Source organism: Narcine bancroftii, chromosome 4 (genome assembly GCF_036971445.1).
Source record: "Narcine bancroftii isolate sNarBan1 chromosome 4, sNarBan1.hap1, whole genome shotgun sequence".
NCBI lineage: Eukaryota > Metazoa > Chordata > Chondrichthyes > Torpediniformes > Narcinidae > Narcine > Narcine bancroftii.
In genome coordinates this window covers 294,982,401-295,010,183 of record NC_091472.1, presented here as the reverse complement: position 1 = coordinate 295,010,183, position 27,783 = coordinate 294,982,401, and the positions used below count along the sequence as shown (strand labels likewise).

The following is a 27,783-nucleotide window of genomic DNA, read 5'->3' as shown; positions in this document are numbered from 1 at the left end:
CACTCTGCAGGATTGTCATTCGATTGTCATTCAATTTATCAATGAGTCATATGAGGTCACAGAGCACCTGCTAATCATGGCAACAGCTGGCAAAAGTAACGCACAGACATTAGCAGACATCATTTTGGCAGAATTAAATGAAGTTGGACTAAGCCAGGTATTTGATGGGGCTGCTCTGATGTCTGGGAAGCATGGTGGCATCTAGAAGTTACTGCAAGGGAAACTAGGTTGTGGGATACCTTGTGTATACTTTCTTAACCACCAGCTACACTTAGTGGTAGTACACCACTGCAGAGAAAGCTGCAGTGGATTTCTTTCATGTGTGTGATGCCCTCTACAAATTCTTCAAGATATCCACAACTACTGTGTACTATAAGGGCATGCATCTTAAATGGACGGGACATCTTGCCACTGTGTCAGTCATTCTAAAATCCTTCGATGACATAACATTTCTTTTGACTAGTGGGATTGACTCTGTGCTGGTCTATGGTGCAGAGATAGGAATGGAGGCTGTGGACCTGCTGTGCGAGATTACTGAGCCCAATTTCTCATCCATTGCCAAGTTAGTGCATACAATTTTTGCCCTGTTAGGATCCACCAAACAAGCTTTTATAGAAAGAGGACACTGACTTGATGACAGGTTTAAATATCGTGCCTAGTCCAACAGCTTGTGTACGGAAACTCCATTGTGCCGAGGAATTTAATAAGGTATGGGACATGGCCACGGCTGCCAGCCCATCACTAAGATCCAAAGTGAACATTATTATGGATGATTGCTTTCCAACATGCCTTAACATTTGGCACCTCCACTCTGAGAAACGGATTTTAGGATCACAGACGCACAATGTTCCACAAAAGAAAGGCCCAGTTGTTTCAGCTAGTGTTTGAGAGGGACTTAACCCAAAAATGCACAACTGAGTGGAAGGACACCATTCTTAGGAGGTTCAGCACCAACACTCGCCGCCTGCAACTCTTCTAAAGGTAAGCCATTCATTTAATTCGCTTTATGATGCCAGACTTGGCTTTTCATGATTATTACACAAAATGTTGAATGATTTTTTTTGGTCTCTCTGCATTGATTCGGTAAGAGTGGAGTATATAGTGATGTTCACAGTGGTGTGTGTGTGTGTGTGTGTGTGTGTGTGTGTGTGTGTGTGTGTGTGTGTGTGTGTGTGTGTGTGTGTGTGTGTGTGTGTGTGTGTGTGTGTGTGTGTGTGTGTGTGTGTGTGTGTGTGTGTGTGTGTGTGTGTGTGTGTGTGTGTGTGGATAGAAATGGAGAGTTTCCAGTCAGTTGAACCCACAACTGAGAGCTCAGACCAAGAGGAGGAAGCCCCTCAAACAACAGAAGGGGGAGTAAAGCCATGATGCCACAGTGGTGGTAATGGTGTAAGTAGAAATGAATGTAACAATGTACCATGAAGGAAATGTATGGATACAGACTTTGAATGGTTTTCCTTTTGTACTTAATTTATTGTGAACAGGGTTTATGTTTGGTTAAAAAAATTCAATGCTGGATGAGCTCAGCAAGTCAAGCAACATCGTATTGTATTGGCATCTGCAGTTTTTTGTGTTTCACTGAGGTTCAACATTCATCTTATTTCTACCATAGAGAAGATGATAAATACATCTGAAGCACAAAATGGTTGCTTTCGCAACTAGCTTTATTCCCGTGGACACCGGCTAGAACACTTGAGTGCAGGAGTATGGTTTGAACCCAAACTTGTAGGTCTTTAAGCTGCAGGTCTAAATGCAGAAACTAGTAAAGAATTTGCATAGGATTGGTCAAATGCACAAAATGTCGATCCGGCATGTGGTTATACATATTGATCCCTGCTTATACATGGCCAACCATTGTGCCTTCCCCCTTCCCAAACACAAATGGAAAACGGTGCATGAAACTGCCACATGAATGGCAGTTGTGCCCCCCTCCACAGTTACACTAATGCCCCCCAATTAGATTTGTTCTGACGCCGACTCTGACTACAGTCCAAGAGCTATCAAAAATTCCTCATATGCTCATCCCTTCATTCCAGAAATCAATATTTTAGATCTTCTCTGAACCCTGTCCAATGTCAGCACATCTTTTCTTAAATAAGGAGCCCAAAACTGTATCCCATACTCCAAGCGAGGCTGCACCAATGCCTTACAAAGCCTCATGTCCCTCCTCTTACATCCTGTTCTTCTTGATATGAATCCTAACATCACATTCTCCTTCTTCACCACCAACTCAACCTAGAGGTTAAATTTTAATATATTCTGAAAGAGGACTCAAAAATCCCTTTGCACTCCCAAATTCTGAATTTTCTCCCAATCCAAATAGTCGGCCATTTTATTCCTTCTACAAGTGCCTGACCATACATTTTCCAAAATTGCATTTCATCGCCACTTCTTTGCGCGGAATGCCACACTGACCACCGGCTGGTTCGCTGCAAGCTCAACCTTCACTTCAAGCCAAAGCCCAGGAACAATAAAGCCCCCAGAAAGAGGTTCAATGTTGGAAAACTGCAGTCAGACGAAGCGAGAGGAAACTTCCAGGCAAACCTCAAAGCAAAGCTCGACGTTGCAACCCGCCTCACGGACCCGTCCCCTGAAACCCTCTGGGATCAGTTGAAGACTACCATACTGCAATCCACTGAAGAGGTACTGGGCTTCTCCTCCAGGAAAAACAAGGACTGGTTTGACGAAAACAGCCAGGAAATCCAGGAGCTGCTGGCAAAGAAGCGAGCTGCCCACCAGGCTCACCTTACAAAGCCGTCCTGTCCAGAGAAAAAACAAGCCTTCCGTCGCGCATGCAGCCATCTTCAGCGCAAACTCCGGGAGATCCAAAATGAGTGGTGGACTAGCCTCGCCAAACGAACACAGCTCAGCGCGGACATTGGCGACTTCAGGGGTTTCTACGAGGCTCTAAAGGCTGTGTACGGCCCCTCACCCCAAGTCCAAAGCCCGCTGCGCAGCTCAGACGGCAAAGTCCTCCTCAGCGACAAGATCTCCATCCTCAACCGATGGTCAGAACACTTCCAATCTCTTTTCAGTACCAACCGCTCAGTCCAAGATTCCGCCCTGCTCCAGCTCCCTCAACAGCCCCTAAGGCTAGAGCTGGATGAGGTTCCCACCCTGGATGAGACATATAAGGCAATCGAACAACTGAAAAGTGGCAAAGCAGCAGGTATGGATGGAATCCCCCCAGAAGTCTGGAAGGCTGGCGGCAAAACTCTGCATGCCAAACTGCATGAGTTTTTCAAGCTTTGTTGGGACCAAGGTAAACTGCCTCAGGATCTTCGTGATGCCACCATCATCACCCTGTACAAAAACAAAGGCGAGAAATCAGACTGCTCAAACTACAGGGGAATCACGTTGCTCTCCATTGCAGGCAAAATCTTCGCTAGGATTCTACTAAATAGAATAATACCTAGTGTCGCCGAGAATATTCTCCCAGAATCACAGTGCGGCTTTCGCGCTAACAGAGGAACCACTGACATGGTCTTTGCCCTCAGACAGCTCCAAGAAAAGTGCAGAGAACAAAACAAAGGACTCTACATCACCTTTGTTGACCTCACCAAAGCCTTTGACACCGTGAGCAGGAAAGGGCTTTGGCAAATACTAGAGCGCATCGGATGTCCCCCAAAGTTCCTCAACATGATTATCCAACTGCACGAAAACCAACAAGGTCGGGTCAGATACAGCAATGAGCTCTCTGAACCCTTCTCCATTAACAATGGCGTGAAGCAAGGCTGTGTTCTCGCACCAACCCTCTTTTCAATCTTCTTCAGCATGATGCTGAACCAAGCCATGAAAGACCCCAACAATGAAGACGCTGTTTACATCCGGTACCGCACGGATGGCAGTCTCTTCAATCTGAGGCGCCTGCAAGCTCACACCAAGACACAAGAGAAACTTGTCCGTGAACTACTCTTTGCAGATGATGCCGCTTTAGTTGCCCATTCAGAGCCAGCTCTTCAGCGCTTGACGTCCTGCTTTGCGGAAACTGCCAAAATGTTTGGCCTGGAAGTCAGCCTGAAGAAAACTGAGGTCCTCCATCAGCCAGCTCCCCACCATGACTACCAGCCCCCCCACATCTCCATCGGGCACACAAAACTCAAAACGGTCAACCAGTTTACCTATCTCGGCTGCACCATTTCATCAGATGCAAGGATCGACAATGAGATAGACAACAGACTCGCCAAGGCAAATAGCGCCTTTGGAAGACTACACAAAAGAGTCTGGAAAAACAACCAACTGAAAAACCTCACAAAGATAAGCGTATACAGAGCCGTTGTCATACCCACACTCCTGTTCGGCTCCGAATCATGGGTCCTCTACCGGCACCACCTACGGCTCCTAGAACGCTTCCACCAGCGTTGTCTCCGCTCCATCCTCAACATCCATTGGAGCGCTCACACCCCTAACGTCGAGGTACTCGAGATGGCAGAGGTCGACAGCATCGAGTCCACGCTGCTGAAGATCCAGCTGCGCTGGATGGGTCACGTCTCCAGAATGGAGGACCATCGCCTTCCCAAGATCGTATTATATGGCGAGCTCTCCACTGGCCACCGTGACAGAGGTGCACCAAAGAAAAGGTACAAGGACTGCCTAAAGAAATCTCTTGGTGCCTGCCACATTGACCACCGCCAGTGGGCTGATAACGCCTCAAACTGTGCATCTTGGCGCCTCACAGTTTGGCGGGCAGCAGCCTCCTTTGAAGAAGACCGCAGAGCCCACCTCACTGACAAAAGGCAAAGGAGGAAAAACCCAACACCCAACCCCAACCAACCAATTTTCCCTTGCAACCGCTGCAATCGTGTCTGCCTGTCCCGCATCGGACTGGTCAGCCACAAACGAGCCTGCAGCTGACGTGGACTTTTTACCCCCTCCATAAATCTTCGTCCGCGAAGTCAAGCCAAAGAAGACAAGTGCCTGACCATACATTTTCCAAAATTGCATTTCATCGCCACTTCTTTGCCCATTCTCCTAAGTCTCTCTGTGGTCTCTTTATTTCCTCCACCCTACCTGCCCTTCCACTTACCATTGAGTTATCTGCAAATGTAGCCACAAAGCCACGTATTCTGCTTTCCAAATCATTAACGTAAAACGTGAAATGGTATGGCTCCAGTACTGACCCCTGAGGTATGCCGCTGGTAATCTGTAGCGTGTTTCTTTGCTGTAATTTTTCTATGGTTCAAACCAGAATAGGGATACCTTTATTCCCGCTTTCTGTTACCTGCTGACCCGCCATATTGCTATACCCATGCTACCATCTTCCTGTGATTCCATGGGCTCTCATTTCATCAACACTCTCATGTGCAGCACCTTGTCAAAGATTCCAAATATACAGCATCCATTGCATCTCCTTCGTCCAGCCTGCATGTAGTTTCCTCAAAACATTGTCAGGCAAAATTTTCCCTTAAAAAAACAATGTTGACTTTGGCCTATCTTGTCATGCACATCCAGGTTCTCTGTAACTTCCTTGACAATTGACCCTAACAACTTCCTAACCACTGATGCGAGGCTAACAGATCTATAATTTCCTTTCTGCTGCCTTCCTCTCTTTTTAAACGGCAGAGTGACCTTTGCAATTTTCCTGTTCTCTGGAACCCGTTGATTCTTGGAAGAACCTGGGAGAGGCTGTTGCCGCTGGTTTACTCAACATCCCAATAGATTTGGAGGGCCATTCTTGCCTTACTTTGGTGCTTTGTGGTGCCTCCATATTAGACCATATTTCTGAAGTAGGGCAAGAGGTCTCTGCTACCTGTGAGTTCTTGATCAGCAAACATTCTTTTCTTCAGGTGGCCTGTGTCTCTGCTGGGACACATGAAGGAGTCATGAATGTCACCATCAATGTTTGATTTTGGTAAGCAGTGGTTCCCTTAATATTGGAACCATCCACTTTATCCAGGCTCTCTATTTATGTTTTAAGAAGGAGGTGGTGGTTATGCATTGTGAGCAAATCAATCAAAATCTTTGTTTCATGGTTGTTTAGTATAAAGCCCATTTTCGCTTGACCTCAGTAAACAGGGACAATTGTGACACCTAATGCCTTCTTCTTGGCCTCCTGATTTCCTTCTTAATGTTTTCTTGCATTTTTTAAAATATTCGTCAAGTAAGTACCTCATTTGTTCCTTTATACCTATAGCTGCGATCCACGTCCTTCTTAAGTAGTCACTATCTCCATCCGGGAGTCTTGATCACATCCACAGAACCTCCTGTCTATTCCCCTAACAATGGAATCCCCTATTACTAGAGCTCGCCTCTTCTCCCTTGTTCCCTTCTGAACCAAAGGGCCGGACACAATTACTAGTCCAATTTATTATTTGCAAATAGAGAATTGGTACTAATCGATCCAGTTTGTAGGTTTCCTGTCTATGAAACTGAATATTCAACATGGCCGATTCAATATTTTCAGCTCTGCTCTGATGTTTGAACAAAATGTTCAATGCAGGTATTTCAGCTGGTGCCATGAGATAAAAGCCAGTAACAGGAATTCTTCTGCCTATCCCCTGGGATACTGAGACCAATTGCAGCACTCTCATCTACCAATCTGGCTACGAACAATTAACTCAGACCAGACCGGGAAGCAAGCTCAGCTCTCCTTTCACCTATCCTGTACAGCAACTTCTGAAATAACAAGTTCAAGTGTTTAGGGAGATGTCCTTTGTTAATATACATACAACAGTTTTTTAAAAATTAGTCGGTGGTTAACCTTCATCCTGAAAATCTACACAATCACTGTCATGTGCGTTCACAATTTATTCATTGCTAGATACTCCAATTCAAAGTGTCCTTGGTAACAATTTCAAGAAGATTGTTGAAAACAAGTCGTTCTATTCCGCCCTGTTTCTGGAAAGAAGCCCAAAGATGGATTTCAAACTTCAACAGACTATTATATTCTGTATTGTAGCTCAGTAATTGGCAGGCAACTGTTTTTAAGAAAAACTTTATGAATGACTGAATTCTCTAAATCGAGCAAGGTGATAAGTTTTTAATGCTAGATCACAGCTACTGCAGTGAAGAGGTAAACAGCTGCAATGCATGCTTTATTATAGTTTGGATTTTCTTGGAATACCAAAAGAAAAGTCAGTCCTAAATAATGACATACTTGAATACACAAAACCAGTTTATTTCCTTAACACATTATTCCAATCTGCTGCTTATATCAAAATGAGTAGTGAAATCTCTGCAATGTCAGCTACATAAATTCAATGAACAGGCACATTTATTAAGGTTTTGAAAGATATTACTGAATGTTGTTATTTATTTTCAGGTAGTTGATTATTCTCAGACAAGGAAATAGGTAAAATATTTATGAAAAGCAACATTTTATTATTCTTCATATTGTGTAAAATGTACAGATGTTAAAATGTACCATTTCTGTTAAATGGTTCAGCATATTTATGTACTTTATTGAAAACTGACTCTGAATTTATATTTTTAAGTAAGAGAAACTTAATAATTTATTAAAATATAATAGATATTCTGATGACTTCTGACAGCTAAAAATAGCTGTGGATGTTATTAACTATATCTTGGGGCGGTATGGTTAGCGTAGCGGTTAGCTCAACGCAGTTGGAATCGGAGTTCAAATCCCGCACTCTCTGTAAGGTGCTTGTACGTTCTCCCCCTGTCTGCATGGGTTTTCCCCAGGGGCTCCGGATTCCTCCCACTGTTCCAAGCATACCAGGGGTGTAGGTTAATTGGGTGTAAATTGGCTGGCACGGGTTCAAAATGGCCTGCTGTATGTCTAAAAAAAAATTTTAAAATGCAATGATAATGGAGTTAAAGATTTCTTTAGATTAATTTCAACCACTAAATTCAAGAAGATGGACTCCTCTGATACACTGACAAGAGGTACACAACAGTCAAACACAACAAACGCTCCTGCTGTCTACCTTTTAGAGAGGAACTGGGTAAAGAGTGAATCATTGTTTACTTACCAATGGCCGAGCTTAATGCTTAAACTTGAAATGTGAAATGTATTCCTATCACCTTCTTGTTTTTTTTTCAAGCAACCTCAGCTCCCCAAATAGAAAGAATCTGATCTAGAATGCCCAGCCATCAAAAAATATAAATACACAAAACATAGGTGGTACTAAAATTTCAACACTTCCCTAAGATCATTGGGTTCAAGAACATCCTATGGGACCTATAACAAGAGGCAGACTTCTGTATTCTGCTTCCCCAGAACATGGGCAGGAGATATTCTTTCCTGAAATGGCATCATTTGTTGGATCAGTGCAGAGAAATGAAGGGGCGAGCTTCTGAAGAGGGATTGAGTAACTTGGGACTCATTGGAGTTTAGAATGATAAGGGTGAGGGGCATCTTAGAGTAACATAAAATTTTGAGAAGACTAGATAAGAAAGAAGCAGAGAGGTTGTTTCGACTGACATGCGAGACGAGAACCGGGCTTAAGATTTCATGGAGGGAGACATGGGTGGTTTAAATAGATATGAGAAGGAACTGCTTCTCCCGGAATGTAGTAAATCTGTGGCATTCTCTGTCCAAGGCAGCAGGAGCGGCTGCCTCATTGAATGTACTTAAGACACATTTAGATGGATTTTTGAAGAATAGGGGAATTTTCTGGGGAACAGGCAGGGAAGTGGAGCTGTCCGCGGCCAGGTCGGCCATGATTTATTGAATTGCGGAGCATACTCGATGGACCGATGGCCTACACTTGCATCCATTTTTTTTTTTGTTTTATATAACGTCATACGTAATATTGTTCTTAGGATTTAGTTGCACTTATAGAGTCTAAAAGAGACCAAAAGTTGATGTACCTTGTGACCCAATAATTTTTATGAACTAAAATCTGATAGAAACTAAACTTGAGCAGAGCCAATAATATCAAACAATAAAGGTTTTGTATTGAGAAAAGGATATCTTTAGAGAGGGATATTCTCCAATTCATTGAAGCATGGCAAGGACCATAGAAGCTCTGTTTCCTCCCCAACACAGCAAACTACTTAGACCTTTACCCAAGTCGATAATTCATTTTTCTCCCTCACCTTCCATTTAATTCCCGTTTGAAGGGGATGATTTCATATTGTGAATTCCAGATCAAAACTAATAACTTCCCGAATACCTTTATTAATTTATTGCATCCCAATATTTTTTCTAATCATTTTAAATTTGCATCTTGTGATTTCTACCCATTCACTGGAAGGAATTTATTTAGCTAACACCTCTGGTGATTTGAACACATCTCCCCCATTTCTCTCTCTCTCTTCCACCACCCCACCCCCCACCCCCCACCATCTCCCTCTCCCCAAAGAGAAACACTCCACCCTCCAGTCCAATCTTGGTCATTCATTCCTAGGACCATTCTGTTAAATCCTCTTTGCATATTCCCTATTGATATCTTTTTTATTATGTGGGGGCCAGAATTCAATGCATTACAGCAAATTTCCTTTAATTGACAACATATTTATAAATCATAGGTCCCAAACACTTATTTAATTGCTATTTCAGCTGCCATTCATCTTACACTGACTTGACAGAAGCAAACAAATCGGGCAGCTCAACACTGAGCATCCACAAAGTGCTGTTGGCCATCAATAGCAACAAATGTTTACTACCACATTGTGTAAGCTTCTGCAGCCTTGCCTCACTCTACCATTACCAGCTAGCTGGACAATCAGTGGGAATACAGAAGGACCTGAGGAAATGTGAATCAGATCAGCTCACTCAGCCGCTCAAGCTGGTCCCACATTCAAGATCAGGACTGGTCTGCCACAACCCTCACTTCCTTCGTTGGGGTAGTTTCCCATTGTCCTCAACTCCCTGATCTTTGCAAGATTTCTCCAATGCTAACAATGAGTCTCCATAGACCTCTGGGAGAGATAAGTCCTACGATTCACCACACTGTCTGGGAAGGCAGAGCATCAAACATTGCTAGAAATGAGATGGCAACCTGACAAAACTCTAGCACATGAGCATGTGATCCCTAAACAGTAAAATGAGCTTGCAATTGACAGAACGTGGAACACTATAGCACAGTACAGACCCTTCAGCCCTCAATGTTGTGCTGACCCATATATTCCTTTTAAAAAGGACTAAACTCTCCCTACCCCGTAAACCACGGGTCAGACAAAATATTATGATAACTGGAGTACTCAAATCAGTGTAACATCCTTTCGTCATAGAGTTGTGCATTTCATGGGTGAAAGCTGCTTTAGAAATCAACATGAGTGCCTTGCATCTAGGTGCAGTGTGCTGTGACCCATTAAATGTTAATCATCTCAGGAAGATATCTAATTGTCATAATTACAGTTCATATGAACTACAGTATGATTGCAGTTTTTCTTGGGGTAACTGCTTATTTAGTATTTCACTGAACTGAATATGTTTCCTTGCAACCGTGTCTGCCTGTCCCGCGTCGGACTTGTCAGCCACAAATGAGCCTGCAGCTGACGTGGACATTACCCCTACATAAATCTTTGTCCGCGAAGCCAAGCCAAAGAGAAAGATTACAGACAATACATTGAAATGGTTTGATGGTACCCAAATAACATATACAAACTGGGGTGCAGAAGAGCCGAATGCAAATCATCTCTCAGTTGAATTCTGTGCTGCTATGAGATCTACAGATGGTGCATGGTTTCTGACTGATTGTGAAGAAAGTCTTGGAACAGTTTGTCAAACAGGTAAATACTAAAACATTTCGTAGAATATAGAACACTACAGCTCAGCACAGGCCCTTCAGCCCTCAATGTTGTGCCGACCATATATTCCTTAAAAAAGTACTAAACCCTCCCTACGCTGTAACTTTCAATTTCTTTTCATTCATGTGCCTATCTAAGAGTCTTTTAAATGCCCCCTAATGTTTGCGCCTTCATCGCCATTCCTTTCAAGGCATTTCAGGTAACTCTCTGTTTAAAAAAATCCTTATCCCTGATGTCTCCCCTAAACTTCTGTCCCTTCACTTTATACATATGTCCTCCAGTTTTTGCTGGGAAAAAGACACTGCTGTCCACTCTTTCTATGTCTCTCATAATCTTGTGGACCACTTTTGTCTCCTCTCATCCTTCTACGATCCAAAGTGAAAAGTTCCAGCTCTGCTAACCTTGCCTCATAAGACTTAATTTTCAATCCAGGCAATATCCTGGTAAATCTTCTCTGCACCCTCTCCATAGCTTCCACATCCTTCCTATAATGTGTGACCAGAACTGAACAAAATACCCTAAGTGAGGTCTCACCAGAGATTTGTAGAGATGTAACATGACCTCTCAACTCTTGAACTCAATCCCACTATTAATGAAGCCCAACATCCCATAGGCCTTTTTAACTGTCCTATGAACCTATGTGGCAACATTGAGGGATGTATGGATTTGGATCACAAGGTCCCTCTGTTCATCCACACTCCTAAGTAACTGACCATTTACCCTATACTCAGCCTTCTGGTTTGTCCTTCCAAAATTCATCACCTCACACTTATACAGATTGAACTCCATCTGCCACTTTTCCGCCCAACTCTGCATCCTGTCTATATCCTTTGATTATATACGACAACCTTCAGTTCCATCCACAACTCCTCCAACCTTCATATCCTCCACAAACATACTGACCCATCCTTCCGCCTCTTCATCTAGGATTTTTTATAAAGATCACAAAGAGTAGGGGTCCTATTGCTCTAATTTTAAAAAAAGATAAAGATCCATCTGACTGCATCTTATAGACCTATATCACTTTTGAATGTTGACTCTAAAATTCTTTCTAAAATTTTAGCTAATAGATTAGAAAATATTCCTCCTCAGATTATTTCAAAAGGTCAACCTGGATTTATTAAACAGCAATACTCACATTTTAATGTTCAAAGACTAATAAATATCATCTATTCTGCTTCATCTAAGATTTCATAATGTGTAGTATCACTAGATACGGAGAAAGCTTTTGATAGAAGTGAATGGAGACACTTGTTTGAAATTTTGGGAAGGTTCACTTTTGGTTCTGGATTTAATTCCTGGATTAAGTTACTTTATTTTAAACCAACTGCATTAGTTATTACTAATAATCATAAATCTTTCCCTCTCAAATTGTTTGGAGGTACTAGACAAGGCTATCCCCTCAGCCCTCTATTTTTTAATCTGTTGTTAGAACCCCTTGCAATTGTGCTCTGTAATTCAAATGAGATTCCAGATATTAGTCGAGGGGATGAAGTACATAAAGTCTCCTTATATGTTGATGATCTTTTAGTCTATATTTCAGATCCTGCTAATTCTATCCCTGCAATGCTCCCTTTACTATCAGATTTTGGGAGATTTTCTGGATATAAACTAAATTTTCATAAAAGTGAATTATTACCAATAAACTCACATGATGCTATTTATGATAATATGCCATTTAAGATTGTTAAAAAGTATTTTACTTATTTAGGTATTAAAATCACTAGTGAAATTTAAAGATTTGTTTAAATTAAAATTTTCACCTTTATTAGATTTTGTGAAACAATCTTTTACTAGATGGTCCCTATTGACTTTGCTTTTGGTTGGTCGTATAAATGATGATAATATTACCTAAATGTTTATACTTATTTCAAGCTGTCCAAATTTTTATTCTAAAATCTTATTTTGATAATGTTGATTCTAAGATTCTATTTTATATTTGGAATGATAAAGGGGCCAGATTGAATAAGCCTCACCAAAGAAGGATAGTGATATGGCCTTAACAAATTTGAGATTTTACTATTAGCCAATTAATATTCACTATTTATTTTTTGATTTATTAATTTGATAAATTTGATCATCCGCTCTGAGTAGATTTGGAATTGCCCAGAATAATTCCTTAGCTTCCTTTTTTGGACAAGCATTACCTTTTAGACTAAGATCATAAGCATATTTCAAAACCAATTATTAGATATTCATTACATATTTGGTTTCATGGTTTTTTAGACTAAAAAAAATTGCCTTGGCTAATATTGTATATCTTAATTATTTTTTAACACCATCTACTCTTGACTGCACCATCCTTATTTGGAGGATTAAAGGAATGATCTCTTTTGTAGATTTATTCACTGATGGTGATTTGATGTCTTTTGAACAACTTTGTACCAAATATAATTTACTATACACACATTTTTTTAGATATCTACCGATTAGAAATTTCCTGAATTCAGTAATATCTAATATTACAACAACCAGATTTACTTGACACTTTGTTCAGGTTAAACCCCTTTCAGAAGGGGTACTATTTATACTCTTACATTAAATTTGAGATCAGTCCCCATGGATAAGATTCAACAAACATGGGAATTGGAACTTCAATTAACATTATCTCCTGAAACATGGGGAAGAATTACTAGACTAGTTCATTCTTTTCCATTTTGTGCACATCATTCTTTAATACAGTTTAAAATAGTTCATAGAGCTTATATGTCTAAAGATAAACTAACTCACATCTTTCCTAATACAAGCTCAATTTGTGATAGATTAAATACTGATCTGGCTTCATTGACTCATATGTTTTGATCATGTCCCGTGTTAGAAAAATTTTGGAAAGATATTTTAAAAACTCTATCAATGACAGTGGTTATTCATTTAGAACCTAACCCCTTAAATGCTCTTTTCAGAATTACAGATGTAGGTTATTTACCTAGTTCTGCAAATCAAGTTATAGCTTTTTCTACACTATTAGCTGGAAGAGCCATTTTACTTAAATGGAAAGACTCTGATTCTCCTACATTATTTCAATGGGTTTCTCATGTTATGTCTTTCTTAAATCTAGAAAAAAAATCAGAAGTCGTACTTTAGATACAACTACTAAATTTGAACAAACATGGAAACCATTTATTGATTACTTTCATGGGATATAACTGGTGTTATTCTATAAATTAACTCTTCCTTTCCAGACTTAATGTAGTTCTTGCCATTTTGGGTATCTGTAGGTGTGAACTGGAGCTATGTTTTAAACTGTTCAACAGATCCACGGGATAGGCCACTCAGCTTTTTTTTTAAATTTAGTTGATTACTTGGGTTTTAATATATATTATTATAATTATTTCTTTATCTCTGTTTTCTTTGTTAGAAGAATTATTTCTAATATGTCACATTTTCATTCTTTGGAATTTATATATGATACTTATACTATGTAGACTTGGACATACCATTTTAATTGTGTTATTTCTATTCTCCTTATGCTGTGTATATTATGAAAAGTTAATTTAAAAGATTGAAAAAAGAAGGAGCAGGGGTCCAAGAACCTCCAGACAGAATACTTTCCTTCTACTACTACTCTCTGCCTTCTACATGCAAGCTCATTTTTATCCAAGATCCCATGGAAACAACGCCTTATGACTTTCTGAATGAGTCTCTCATGAGGGACCTTGATGTGGTCCATATAGATTTTAGTAAGACATTTAACATCTACCACCTTACCTCCTCAATTTCTTTTGGTACCTCCTCAAAAAACACAATTCGGTTCATGAGGCATGACTGTCCTTTGACAAAGCCAATCTGACTATCCTTGAGTACATTGTACTTCTCCAAATGCTCAGAGATCCTATCATTAAAAATATTCTCCAATAGTTTACACACCACTCTCATAAGACTCACCGTTCTATAATTCCCAGGATTCTCCCTATTATCTTTTTTAAATAAGGGGACTACATTTACCATTCTCCCATTGTCCAGCACCTCCCCTGCGGCCAAAGAGGATTGAAAGTTCATAGCCACTGCCCCAACTATCTCTTCCCTCATTTCCCACAACAACCTGGTCCATATCGCATCCAGCCCTGGGACTTGCCAATCTTAATGTCTTTAAGAAGATCCAACAATTCTTGTTCCTTAATCTCACAGGCCTGCTTTATTTCGACTTCACCCTGATCAAGGTCCTTATCTCCTGTGAATACTGAACCAAAGTAGTCATTTAGAACCTCCCCAACCTCCTCTGCCTCCAGGCACATTTTCCTCCTTCATCCTTTAGTGGCCCCACCTTCATTCTCATCATCCTTCAGAGGTGAATAATCTCAAAATCAGTAGATCAGTTCAAAACTGCATTCTTGTCATTTAAGCTCATCACTTGTGGTGGGCAATTGCAAGTTAGCAGTAGGAAGAAGCTCAAAAACCTCCTATCGGGCCACTGAGAGGTGTTTTAATTCCAAAGTGAAGCTACCATATCCATGTTCAGCTCTAAGTGCCACGCGGCTCCTGGGAACCCAAGTAGTACAGAAGTTAGAAGAACACAAGAATGCCAGATGCTGGAATCCTCAACAAACAATGAGAAGCTGAAGTGACACAACAGGTCAGGCAGGCAGCATCCACGGATAGAAATGGTCAGTTAGCATCTCAGGGCGGGGCACTTTTTTGTGAAAAAGTGTCCATCCAGTTTCTGTAAAATGTAACCTTCTTCATGCAACCAAAGTATATTGTCGACCTTCTCTGTGTTTAATTTCATTCATTCATTCCAACACTCATTTCAGATGTTCTGGCCCTGTTACTACCTTCCTCGTTGTTCAGCACACTTGCCTGTTGCAAGCTTAGAAAGAGAACGTTGTACACTTGAATCCATGTCATTAATATATATTAAAGAAAGCATTGATTTTACTGCCATCTCTTAGGGAACACCACTCCACATCTTCCTCTAGCTTGAAAAGCAAACATTTATCACAACTTATGGCCCTGTCCTGAAGCCAATTTCATCCCTATGCTGCCATTTCCCTTTTTATTACATGGACTTCAATTTTACTGATGTTTATCAGGTGACACTTTATCAAATCTTCATGCTGCCACCAAGCAGATGACAGTCAGCAATCCTCCTTGTTACCTCATCAGCAATATAAATTGTTAATTAAACACATTTTCCCTTTAACACATCTGCGCTAATATTTTTGTTAATCTATTCTTACCACAATAATTATTGGTTTTGTCTAATTAGCTTCCCACTTGACTAGCATTGGGTTTAGCTTTATACTCTTTTCTGAATAAGGCTGCGATATTTGCAACAGTCTTCTGGCACCACCTGTGTGTCTAGTGGAAGTGCAAGATATAGCCAAGCTAGAGGTAATACGGTCCATGCTGAGGAACCAACCCCAGGCATTCCTGGTCCACTTCCAGCAGTTTGGTGTTAACCTAAGCCTTGAACTCAATATTATATATTACTGCCAAAATTAATTCTATTTTTGCCATCTTGTGTGAAGTAACCAATATATTATGTTAAATTACAAGCATTTTGCACCCTGTATTCCTATCAATAGAAACCAGCTTGAGGTTACCAAAATTAAATTGGTCACCATAATAATGAAGTCCAGTGGCACCCAAAGTAAAAAAAAATCTCCTTCCATTTACAATTATTTTATCACTCCCTTTCAAAGTTTACATTCACTCCTTATATCACCAGTATATTTCATACATGATCAATTGTCTGTGTATATTTTGCAAGCTAACTGCTTCGTAGCACTGAGGAGGATCTGAACTTTATCTCTGGTGGCTGATATCCCAAGTTAATGACAATGGCTTATCCTGGTTTGTCTTATTTAATCCCACCCCAAGCCATTATCTTAAATGTTTATTAGCTATTACCTACCCTTAGTTAAACTAGAAAAGAAGTTTATTTTCTATAATCACCCTTTGCTCTCTTTTCCCTGCCATCACCCTTTTGAGTTCTCAGCTGAATGCCATCACAAAAGTAAAGCACTAAATTCTGCAGAAACCATGACTGAAGTAAAAATGTTGTTGTTGAAGCTCGGCAGGTCAAACAGCAGAGTTTATATAGCAAAGATAAAAAATAAATAACTGACATTTTGGCCTTGAGCCCTTCTCCAACCAACTTTCCTCCAAGTCACACATCATTCCAAAATATAACCATTCCTTCATCATTGCCTAGAGCAGAAACAAAATCCTGTGCTTAAGGACAATAAGGGAGAACCTTCAGTGTACAAGTGGCATTGGTTCAAAAGGCATCTTGTTGGTTTATTTTATGTGGAAAGGGATGGCAATAAAAGTAACGTTATCTGTGGTTCCCAGGTGGACTAAATTTAAAACAAGATCTCTTCCAAACTTTGACATTCTCCCTAAAGGAAGGCCATCAAACTGGGTCCAGCATTTTGGTTAAAACTGAACTGTTCATCCGCATTACTTATTTCCTACTGAAAATATGTACAGTATTTTTTTTTAATCCTTATTGAATTAGATCATTTATTTTCACATGTACCAAGATATAGTAAAGAGCGTGTTATCCAGGAAAGTAAATTCATACAGTGGGCAATGAATAATAACAAAGAGATAAATAATTAAATAAGATTATAGTGTAGGGGTAAAGATACAAAGTTAAATAGAGAAAGTTAAACATAGTTTTTATTTATGTTACTTCTACTTTTAAATTTTTACTTCTGTCGTGGTATAGAGAAAAATGCAGTTAAAAACAGTACAATGCATTGAAGAGTCTGATAACAGCAAGAAAGAAACTGTCTTTATCTCTGGAGGTTCATTTTTCAAGCACATACCTTTTGCCCAACAGAAGGGGGAGGAGCGTGTTACCAGGGTGGGATAGGTCTTTTAATAACAGCTTTCCAAAACGCACACAGCTTGCCTGACCAGTGTACTGAGTCTCAACTTTTTGTTTTATTTAGGATCTTACCATTCCATGCTCATGTCCATATTTATGCTTCACTCCCAGATGAATTGCCTCATTTATTTCACATTCTCTATAATCTAACATCTACCTGCCAAACCTACTATCCTATGACCTTAATTACAGATGAGTATAGTTCTTATTTATGTGCTCCGTTTTATGCCTTGTGATAAGATAGCTTTGCTACCCTTTCTGCCATGATATCTACAATTTTCTTTTCGCCTGCCCAAGAGCAAAAAATTCTAAATTTGGTGTTAACTTTTTTCACTTTCCCAAATTGGATCATACAAAACACCACATGGACCTTGTTATTGGTAGAAGTGAAACCAATTGTTTGGAAGGCTCTTGAATTTGACCAATATCTCTTGCCATCACCTGACATTTGCACCGGCCCCTGGAACACTGCCTCTTTCTGCTCGTTTTGGGCTGTCAAGAGGGAGGTAGCATTTCATGGCGCTGCACTCTGATAAGATTTGCTGTAGGTTTCAACACTCCAATATTCATCTGAGATTATCAAAGTGGGTGTTGGATCTCAGAGGAAATCACTGCAAAAGCAGGCTGTAGAGCACTTGGAGACATCGGGTAACCACAACTCTAATCCTTTTTGATCCACAACACTGAACAATCATTCCCTTTCAAATATTCAGCTTTCAACTGAACCATATGTTCAACTGTATCCCATGACTCCCCCTTCCGGCAGCATAGCCCTCGTGCACCTGTGCACGCACACACGTATGCATGCGCAAACACGTGCACGTAGGCACTTATATACCAACATAGGCATACACCCATGCATACACACAGAAATGCTCACATACCCATGTGAGTACGCGCGCGCGCACACACGCACACACGCATACACATTCACACACACGCGCACTAATGCACATACACAGACTCGTATTTCCCTCATTTTCAAATATTATGAAATCTTAAACTTCACTCATTTTTAAGTTCATTGAAGAGAATTAAATTGTTTTAACCATTTTACTGCATCTTGAGAAACATCCTCCATATAGTTGTCCACGAATCCTCAGCTACCCTGGAATTGTTTTGTTGTGCCCTTTTTGGAAAATACAATTCCCTCCAAGGGCTATAAAATAATGGAACAAATTTCTTTCCAAATTTTCAGAACATGAGCGCAATCCAGGACTTAAACTTTTTCCTATCAGTCATGTACTCTTCAATGCTTCAGTGCTCTATCTAAATGGAATACCTTTCCCCTTATTGTCTCCATTATATATCTTTTGGGACAACAATTGCCTCCAGAGTCTCAATGCTATTACTAAAAAGAGCACCAGTGCCCACATTATATTATTGCTATATTTAAATAGACAACTATTTCCCACTTTGGCTCAGAGTAGACTACCTATGACTATAATCATGAGGTCAACATCTTTCTGAACTGCTATGATCTGCATACCTTCTTGCAGGATCTAATGGAACTAATATGCCCCACAAAAATGCTGTGTATAATGTTTCTGAATGTATGAGGGAAGGAAAGTCATCGATGAAGCAGCTAAAGATCTGTATGTCTACGATAATGCCTTATCGAACTCCTGCAGTGCTCTCATGGGGTTGATAGACTCTCTACGACCACAATTATCTTTGTTTGTGCAAGCTATGGCTCTGACCTTTGAAACATTTCCCACTGACTTCAATTTTACCATGTTGGTCAAATGATGTTTTTTATGTCATGAGCACTCACTCTTAACTCTGGAAATCTGTGCTTGGATCATGGCTTTGACGAGGCATACCTAAATGGACAACAATAATCCACAATGTCTCGGTAATGTACCTAACAAGATTTTGATTGCTCACAATGTCTCTGTTCTTTCTAATTGAACTAACACATTATCTCAACACTGTGTCTAATTGAAATACCACTATCCATAATATCTCAGTGCATTTGTTTAACTGCACAACCATTACCATAACTCTAATGTTACCAGAATAACACAATAGTAAATTATGTAATTTTTTTTCAGGTTGTTTTTATTTTTCAAATAAAATTTATAAAATCTGCTAACTTATGAGTAATGTTGTGGTGACAGCTCAAGTCTACTGATGAGGTTGCAAAACCTAAGGGCTGTAGAAAAAATATTTTATCGCCACCCACATTATAATTAGCTTTTTTATCATTGAAATAATAAAGAAAGAAAAAACATTTTACGTTTATTTCTCTGACCATTTTATTCTATTTTCCTACTATAATGAGACGAGGCCATTATTTTGACAATCAAACATTTGAGTAACAAAAAAAAAGTAACCTCATAGTTGGTTTGCAATTAATTAGAGAGAAAATTAACTCCATTGTTACAGGCCGGCTTCAGGAGCCTGGATCCATTATGCTTTCATCCATAAGAACAGAGCTTAAATCTATCTTAGACAAATGAAAAGTTTCCTTCCGTGGCTCCTGCAATCCATAAATGAAAGGTTCATGTGGTTTTAAGCCACCTTTCGTGGGGCAAGGTCTGAAATTACAGAACCATTCGCTTGATCTTGAAGCAAGATTAAAATTCTCCTGAAAGAATGCTTGGAGTTAAAAACAAATTTAGCACAGTAATGAAGTAGAATTAGTAAAAAAATAAGTTTTTGGTATTACTTAATAAGATTAAACTACTATTATCAGGTTGATCACCCCTATCTGTAAAATGATGGTGCGCATTAATTTGATTAAAGTGAACATTTTATCTAAATTGCTGTATCTCTTTCAAACATCTCTAATTTTTATTCCCAAATCTTTTTTTTTCAGTTTTTTTTTGGTTATTTCTACTTACATGTGGCAGGGGAAGAAACAACATATAAACAAAGCCCATCTTCAAAAGGCTACAAGGAATGGAGGATTATCACTTCCATATTTTAGATTTTACTATTGGGCAATTAACATACATAATTTACTTTTAATATTATATTTAGATAAGTCAGTAAATCACCCCTCTTGTAGAAAAGAAAGAGAAGTTCTCCAATTTTAGATTCCTTTTTACCATTTTCCTTCTCTAACTTGACACATAATCCATTAATGAGAAATAGATTGAGAATATGGGCTCAATTTAGGAAATTCTTTGGGCTTAATGGTTTTTCCTTGGCTAGTCCTATTATAGGTAACCATCTTTTTCACCAACCTTGCTGGATGCAGGTTTCAAGGAATCGTATAGGTTAGGCATCCAAAGTTTTAATTATCTCTTTATTCAAGTTAACGTTGAACAATTATCAGCCAAATTTAATCAGCTGTCTTTTTTATAGATATTTTCAAATTAGACATTTTGTTCAGTCTAAGCCAGTGGTTCTCAACCTTTTTCTTTTCACTCACATGCCACTTTAAGTATTCCCTATGCCTTAGGTGCTCTGGAATCAGTAAGGGTTTGCTTAAGGTGGTATGTGAGTGGAAAGAAAAAGTTTGAAAACCACTGTTTTAATCGTACCTAATTGACTCGCTATGTGCACGGTTTGATAACTCCAAAGGAGTCAATTACAATTTTTCTCAAGCAAAATATTTCAGCAACAATTCGGTCTAGAGCAGTGATTCTCAACCTTCCCTTCCCACTCACATACCACCTTAACCAATCCCTTACTAATCACAGAGCACCAATGCCATAAAGATTACTTAAAGTGGTATGTGATTGGAAATAAAAAGGTTGAGAGCCACTGATCTAAGCTTTCTGATTTCCACAAATTTCAAATACTAATATTCTTGATCTATTTTTTAACGTACGGTTTTATTTTCATGGTGGATTAATATAATAATAATTTATTGGATTTAAAATGTCTCCATGGCTGGGATCAAGAGCAATTGAGAATGACATTTGAACATAACATTTTCAAATGAAGATTGGTACTCTACTCTCAATCTGATTAATGATTCCTCATTTTGTGCAAGACACTGCTTATTACAATTTAAGATGGTCCACAGAACTCGTGTCCAAACTTAAATTATCCCACTTTTATGTTGATATTGATCCACTATGTGAGAAATGTAAAATTTTTGAAGCTTCTCTAACCCAAATGTTCCGGGAGTGGCCAAATTTAGAGAGATTCTGGAAAGACATTTTCCAAACTTTATCAATGATTCTTAAGATTAATTTGGAACGTTGCCCATTAATTGCTCTGTTTGACTTTTCTGAAGTCCCAGATAAACCTATTTCTGCATCTCAGCAAAAAGTTTTTGCTTTTACCACGTTGATAGCCAGACAAGCAATCTTACTGAAATGGAAAGATGATTCATCCACACTGGTTATATGACAAATGCCTATTTAAGTTTGGAGAAAATTAGATATAATATTAAAGATAGAAAGTTTCAATTTATAAAGTTGTGGCATCCATTCTTAGAATTTTAGTATAAATGGAATTAAGAATTATCATGTGCTCTAGAGATTCCCTGTCCAATGTCCAGGGTCACCATTGGATCCACATTTTCATTTTTATTTATTATATAAGGTAACTTTGATTAGAGGGAGGGTGTAGATTAGATGTAGTTTTTTAGGGTTTTTTTCATTTTTTGGTTTTTTAAACTTTATTTTTTTATCAAACGGGCTTAACATAGTTTTACAGAATAATTCGAACGATCGGTTCTTATGTTAAGAAATTCATGATTTTGTTTCATTTTCTTTTCTTTTATTTTTGTGTCCTTACGTGTATGCAAACGATTTGTTATGCACTTTCTCATCTAAAACCTTGTATGTGAGCTTATGTGTTAAACTCAATAAAAATATTTTAAAAAGAAAAGGAATAAGAATAATTAAATTTACAAATTAGGATTGAGGAGCAAGTGGAATAAAATACAGTGGAATCTTCTTCCACCCTCACCCATTGCACATGACCGGGGAATATCTCATGCTAACAGCAGTTAAAATTACTTTTCACCTCCTTCATAAAAGTTCCTTAGCATTTTTATTTCAATTAGTGAAAAATTTTTGAAATTTATTATTGGAAGGAAGTACGGAGTAATCCCTTGACCTCACTCGGGAATTTTCAATGCATTTACCTTAATTGACTCACAAGTGCAACTACAAAGAACAATAGCTGCATGTGTTAAATGCCATTTCAGTGTTAAACATTAGTTAAAACATATCTACTTTTTCTTAATAATTTGTAGTAAAATGATTGAGAACCTCATACATACGACTGGATACCATTCCATAAAAGTGAACATAGAAACACATAGTATCATTAAATCTGTACTGTTCAGGCAGAATCTAGAAAAATTGAATTCAAACAAATATTGGACTTTACTATAGTATGAGAAAAATGAACTGAAGAGTATAAAGTATTGTTGTGAAGGGAAATCTTGTTTTCATTGAGTAGTATAAATGTGTTTTGCTGAACTGTAGCTGTTAAAGCTAATTGATTTATTGGTTCTGTGAGCAATGGTCTATTGTCTTTATACACAAGGGATGCAGCTGCTGTTCAGAAAAAGACTAAATTCTGTCATACTGTCATGACAACTAAACTGATCTTCATTCACGTAGGGGTTCCCATGACTAATACTGCTTTCTTCTGGGGAGCAATAGAACATAATTGCACTCAGGAGTTCAGGGACTATACACTTTGCATGGTTTTTAGAATCCTCGGCTTGCCAGGAAGATTGTCGCTTGCAGCCTGCAAGCTTTTAAGAATCAAATTGCACTTCGAAAAGATGGAATATTAAATATATGCTGAATAAAAGCAAAGAAGCCCCATGTCTGAGAGAGAGAATTTGTTTAAAATATTAAAATTATATTTTGTAATGGAATTTTTCTCTCTCACTAAAGAAATAGTTTTGAAATATGAAGGCAAGGATGTTCCTTGAACTCAGCTTAAGGCTACCTGACAGAATGAAAAATATAAAAATGAGTTTTCTCTTATTTTATGATGTTTTCACGATTCACCTCATATCTCCTTCATTGACAAATTTACCACCTGATAACCATTTCATTCTTTGTACAAAGAGTTACGTAGGCAAAAGATAAAGGAAGTGTCTTCTCCTTTCTAATAACTTGAGTTTACTTTGCCAAATACACAAGTAAGTTTTTGGGGGATCTCTACAAAAGCCCACGGAATTTCAATTTAACCACCAGAAACTTTCTCCCACTCATCATGTTAATGATTTTCTAATTGTTTCCCAAAACAATTTATTTTTTATTATTTAAATTGAGCTGTTAAGGTACTTAATTTCACAAGGAATGCACTGCTATTTTCAAACATGTTGACAAATTTTAAACAGGTCTCAGAATTTCCCCTTGCTGGCAGGTAAGTGTAATATTTTAAATATCAAACCTATTGTATATTTAATAGTGCAGCAATATAGTTTATTTTACAAAATAGATAAAAGAATTTCATAAATTGTGCACAAGACCATATTATGTAGCATTAACCATATGTATTTACCAATATCTTTATTAGAATGCAATCAAAGGTTTTGAATGCATTGCCAAGTTCCCAAAACTGCAGCAATCAAGGGCATCCTTTCCACAGCAAAGGTAAGCTTTTATATAATTTTCACACTATTAAAATATTTAGATTCAAAACTGACTAGGTCACAGAAGGCAGAGGGACATAGTAAAGGCAATGTATTTTACCTGGTGGTTGGTGACCAGAGATGTTCCACAGGGATCTGTTCTGAGACCCCTGTTCCTTGTGATTTTTAAAAATGACTTGGATTAAGAAGTGGAGGGGTGGGTGGGTTAGTTAGTTAGTTTACAGATGACACAAAAGATAGGAGGTATTATAGACAATATAGAAGGTTGTTGTAGTTCACTACAAGATGTAAAAAAAGAAGCAGAGTTGGGCAGGGAAGTGGTGGAATTCAATCTGGAAATGTGTGAAGTGATATACTTTGGAAGATCAAACTTGAAGATGAAGTGTACGGTTAATGGCAGGATTATTAACAATGTCGATGAACAATGTAGAGTCCATAGATACCTCAAGATTGTTGCACAAGTTGATAGTGTGGTTAATAAGACTTTTGGTCTGCTGGCCTTCATCAGTCAGAGGATTGAATTCAAGAGCTAATGATGTATCTCTATCCAATTCTGGTCATACCGCACTAAGAATACGTTTTCAGTTCTGGTCCCCTCATTTTAGGAATGATGTGCAGAGGAGACTTACCAGAATGTTTCCTGGATTTGGAGGAAATGATTTACGAATTTTTCTCTCTGGAGCAAGGGTAGATGGGAGACATCGATAGAGGTGTATAGGTTTATGAAGGTCAGAGGTAGCGTGGGAATAGCCAGCACCTTTTTCCCAGGTGGCGATGGTGCCAACCCAAGGATATCCATTTAAGATGAGTGGAGGAAAGGTTATGGGAGATGTCAAAGGTAGGCTTTTTAGAACAGAGAATGGTGATGGAGGCTAGTGCAATACTGACATCTAAAAGGACACATAAACATAAGAAAAATGGAGGGTTATGGTCTGTGAGTGAGGGAAGGTTTAGATTATTTGTGGTGTGTAGGTTTATGTAGGTCTGCACAACTGTCTTGTCCTGTACTACATGTTTTATTCTCTCTGTATAGCACAGTTTGTTTACATTCATTATCTCTTTATTTGTTTACATGTATACATTGTGTACAGTTTTTTTGCTCTACCAATAAGTGATAATTCTGCCTCGCCCACAGAAAAAGAATCTCAAGGTTAAAAGTGATGTTGTTTATGTACTCTGAAATCTATTCTTTGTTCTAAGATCTATATTCTGCAAGTTAGATGAAACACAGAGAGAAAGAACAGTTTAACCATGATGACCAAATGTGCACAGTCTGTCATCCTGCATTCCATCCCTTTGGAGCTCCAATTGGAGAATAATTATTGATGTCCAGCAAAATTACTCATGACCTGCTATTTGTTAATATAATAAATGCCTCATACCACCCACAGACTAACCAGCAGCTAAAAGCTAGCTTTAGTCTTGCCTGTTAGAAATCAGTACACTTGAGCTTTAAAAACTTAGTTGGCAATTTACATATGCATGGAGTCTGGTATTTATACTCACCATATGATGCATCCCTCAAGAGCTTTCTTATTGTTTCTGTCCTTGGGTCTCAGCTTAGAGACTGTAAATCTAGCAGGTGATTAATTTTTACCCTTGAGAAACCAGCAATTAGTACTTGCAACTGGTGAAAAAAAATGCCATTGTGAAATGTTGTTGACTGTGTTTGGTATTACTGATCTTAATATTGGCTTAAATACTTGCATAAGGGATTATATAAAACTAATAATAACATTTCTGCCCCTCTGTGGAAAATTTACTTTATTTTAAATTGCATATTATCAATGTCCATCAAATGTGCTAAATGTAGATGGTAAATGACATGTCCTTTCTCATACAAGTGATAGTGGGTAAGTTCTGACAGTGTACAATATGTTTTATGTGTCAAAGCATTAATCAATTCATTGAGAAAATCTGTGTGGAGCTTTACCTGTACTGTAGCCAGTCTTATCTGTGAGAGCTGAAATTATTGCATTCCCAGATGTTCTTCTGCATTAATGAAGTGTTCTGCAGTAGGTGCTGGAAGAGGTATGATAAGAGCTTTATGTCTTTGTAGGGAGCATAATATTGAGATCAAAGGTACTGAAGTGTAGCAGTTATTACTGTTGTGTTACTAGAAAATCTGATGAACCAGATGCAGTTTAGTACAATCTTGCCCAATATTTATAACATATTTTCTGCATTAAAATTAAATGATTGATCTCTGGTCATCTTAGATACAAGCATCCGTTTATAAATTTTATGCAAAACAATGCTGAACATTAAAAAATATTTTTGCATATCAACTTTAAATTATATTTACAAAAAAGATTTCAAAATTGCAGCCATTGGAAGTTTAATTCCTTTTAATGTTTATCTTTATTTTCCTGGATAGCTATTGCTACTGGGAAGTATAATGTATGCCCATTATACTCAATATTCACTAATTACATCATCAGATGCTCATCTTATAACTATCAGTTGCAGTGCATTTCTACACAACTAAATCCCTGGTTCTAATTACTATTTTAGTCTCTTTTTCCTCGTGGCATGTTGGTGATAGATCATTATTTTTCCAGCAATTTGTTCACATTTATATGCAATATAATTGGATCTGATTAATTATTATGATTAATGACTGCATAGTTTCCTTGTAAGGCTATTAATACTGATGGTATCGAATGGAAGACATGGACAAATTAAATGCAGTGGAGTCCTGTTGCTTGAGCTCATTGCTTAGGTCCGGCCAAGCCTTCTGCTGCTTTGCCTTAGATTGGAAAAGTGCAATGTCTAATTCTGATTCCTGTCAATCTGGCGCTGCAGCGCAATAGTAAATGCTGTTATCAGGGACCTCACATGGAGGATTCATTAATTACAATCCAACAATTATTAATTTTAATGTTTCCTGCAAACACTTGTAAATAACTGTAGCAGGCCAGCAGGAATCCTTCAGTTCTTTGAATTGAGAACACCATAATAAATGGATTTAAATACGGATTTATATTACAAAGTAAAGAATTTTAAAGCTTTGAAACAATGGTGTTTTTTTTTCGTATGCTATTATGTTTTCTGGGAATAAAAATGCATTTGATTTTATTATCTGTAATGAAAAATGGGCAATCACCAAATACCATTCCATGATGCCATTTCAGATTAAGAAGTAGCTAAAGAGAGGATGAAGAGGCCAAAAGTTCAACAACTGCAATAAAAGTATTAATTTAAAGACAGAAGATTGCCCTCACCTGCATGATCTACTCATGACAGTGACTACCTTGTCACAAAATCTCAAGCAGTCCCCAACTGGCTGTATTTTATCTATCTTAATTAACTATCACATCCTGGACTCATGTATGAAAATGATCCTAAGACTGCGTAAAAGCAATTTATATTTTCACATTATGTTTTTCATGCGATATACTTAATGCAAGTGTATATTGAATGTGAATTCATAAATAATTCTGACTGATATTTGATGAAATAGAACTTTTGTTTTTCAGACTATCAATATCTGTTGTTTATATGAAATAGTTTTTTTATACCAAATCCTTTCACTTCCAGGGTGGAAGGAAATAGGAAATGGTCAAAGTGAGAGACGCTGGTTGTTCATTAAGTTTCATCTCACATGTAGCTTCACACACCCGCACACACACACACACACACACACACACACACACACACACACACACACACACACACGCACACACACACACACACACACACACACACACACACACACACACTCTATTTTTCTGAGAACTATTTTGAAAAGATTGTTCCCTCTTATAGTCAT

General features: G+C 38.4%; 1 long non-coding RNA gene across 1 annotated transcript; it reads left to right on the top strand.

Annotated features, from left to right (window-relative positions):
• The first annotated feature begins 102 nt into the window (after nt 1–102).
• Nucleotides 103–27,385, top strand: LOC138760165 (uncharacterized). Its single transcript, XR_011355478.1, has 3 exons — nt 103–981; nt 23,936–24,012; nt 27,146–27,385. It is a non-coding gene; the product is annotated as an uncharacterized lncRNA (long non-coding RNA).
• Nucleotides 27,386–27,783: the final 398 nt, after the last annotated feature.